This window comes from Dasypus novemcinctus, chromosome 3 (assembly GCF_030445035.2).
Source record: "Dasypus novemcinctus isolate mDasNov1 chromosome 3, mDasNov1.1.hap2, whole genome shotgun sequence".
NCBI classification, from domain to species: domain Eukaryota; kingdom Metazoa; phylum Chordata; class Mammalia; order Cingulata; family Dasypodidae; genus Dasypus; species Dasypus novemcinctus.
Window position 1 is genome coordinate 71690670 of NC_080675.1, and position 2424 is coordinate 71693093.

General features: G+C 38.9%; 1 pseudogene; it reads right to left on the reverse strand.

Annotated features, from left to right (window-relative positions):
• Positions 1-628: 628 nt before the first annotated feature.
• Positions 629-1488, reverse strand: LOC101428082 (etoposide-induced protein 2.4 homolog pseudogene; annotated as a pseudogene).
• Between the last annotated feature and the right edge of the window lie 936 nt (positions 1489-2424).

Below are 2424 nucleotides of genomic sequence, written 5' to 3' on the forward strand. Positions count from 1 at the left end.
TTTTTTTTTTGCAGTGGAACAAGAGACCCAAACGTAATCTGAGTTACCAGAAATGAGATAGTGGTGGCTATAAAAGGAATGGCCAGAAACAATTCCTTTAGCCCTGCATGATATGTATATGTTTCACAGGAAAAAAAAAATCCACAAATTACAACAGTTAGATTTATAAAATCCATTTATCCAACGGTGGTGGAAGGTGGAAAGGAGAGGTAAGGTAAATGGCACAGGTGGAAAAACAAATACTCAGATCAACCTAGAGACAGGAGCTGGCAAATGCTAGAAAATAGCTGCAGAAAAACCTGTGGTCTGTTCAAACTTAGGGTTGTGTTAAAAATCCAAATGCTGGTGTCAGGAGATTCTGCCATATGTGCACCAGAGACAAAAGTTACAATTCCTCAGGAAAAAGGGAATACGCAGAAAGCCCTTGGTAGAGCAGGTCCTGCCATTCCTGGGTAGGGGAAGGTGAACAGGGAAAAGATCTGCTACAACCTTCCAATCCCACAGATCGAATGGCCTGCAGCAGCATTCAGTTTGGTAGGCAATGGAGGCAGGGAAGAGGATTTCTCTGCTGAGGTTGAGCTTCTCAGAGCAGAGTGCAGTTTAGATGGCTTGTGGAAGAGTCCATTTCTTATGAAGACCACCAAAGAGAAGAGATACACCCGAAAAAGTCATGCTTTGCCAGGTCTTTGCTTTATTGGCACTGATAATGAATAAAGAAAAATAAACAGGGCTGAGGCAGCCACTGGTAATGTATGATGACTGCATTGCTGTGAGAAAAGGCAAGGGCAAAAAAAATTCAAAGTAGTAAGGCCAGTTCTTTTCTGTATTTGACAGCCACTGGTCCATGTCAATTCCTTTATTGAACCAGCAATATTCGAAGCAATAAAGTGAGTAGAGAAGGGACATATGCATGAGACTAACTAGCTGACCAATAAGAAGGATGGGAGATTCACAAACACCCCATGCATGAGGAAAAGGCCTGCAGAAAAAGGATGAAGAGCATGTCAACAATTATTTTGCTGACACTAGGAAATGGGTGAGACTTCCTCCCTGATACCTCAAATGCCAGATCTTGAAACCTAATGGCACTGACAACTTTGCTAAGCACAAATGGGGAGCATCCAAAAAGCACTGAAAATAGATGTAAGGAAGCATTCCAGCACCACCAAACAACTCCATTTAGTGATGGAGCACCAATAATTTGTTCTGTTACTTACTGAAGCATAGGAATATACACTCAATAAAAAAAAAAAAAAGACTGAACTAGAATACTCCTCTGTTCCAAGTGGGGCACTGGAAAATTCTACTAACAACACCATGTTTTGCTCTCGTGCTTCCATCTATGCCCTGGGTTCTCCACTGGGCAAGATACTGCTGGCTCTTTTCTGACGTTTTTCTTTTCTCTTTTGCTGGCGATGGTACAAATACTCCAATGTCTTTGATTCCTCTGCCAAGGTCCTGAAGAAAGGTTTTGACACTACCAACCATCTCTTCACCACCCAAACTATGAACTAGACAGAGAAGCACCCCAAAATCTCTCATGAGGACCTTAAAGGGCTGCAGATTGGTATAGGTGGAACTAACACCACAAATGCATGTGAAACTCTGGTTTACTTCTACAGGTTTATTGTTCTAAAATCCTTTGAACCCTAATAACAGGACAATGCTCTAGCTGTGCTTAGAGTTGTCAGGGCCACATATAAAGTTGGACTTTTACAATTAGCTATGTAGTGCAGCCTCCTGTTTTAGGGGAACTTGAAGTCCAAATGTTAAGTGACTCGTTTAGCTGCTGAACAAATAAGTTCTCCTTCAGTTGGGTTTCTGGCTCCCTCCAATTCAGTGATCTATCAGAGTTTTTGACCCCCTACTCTCTGGCCCAACTTCCATCACCTTCCAGAGTAAGCTATCCTCCTAACCCCCTTTCCAAGTAGTTTTAATATATATTTACTGTGGAGAAAATTTTGGTAGAACAAAGAAAATTCTGCCATTTTTATTAGAAAAATCAAAAGTGAGAAGGTTAAGTCATTACTAAATTTAATTTATGTTTTTTTAATAGAGACTATTATTATCGGGAATTAATTATAGATCAATAACTTTCCCTGATAGTACACAATTTTTCAAAATATCTAATGAAACCCTTTCTTAAATCAAAGAGAATGAGCTACTGAAGAGAATAATATGCTAGAAATAATTATTATAGCATTAAAATACTTTCCTTAATAAAATAAATATGTAGATAAACTAATTTGTGATAAACAGAGAAAAAATTGAATTATTAAATGCCAAGTGGAGGAGGATTTGCAATCATTGCAATTTATTATCTTGAGATACAAATAATGTTATTATGAATTGCCCCCAGAAATTAGACATCTTAGCTACTGGTTACCTTCCTATATAGCCCCATTAATTACTAAGCACATGAGC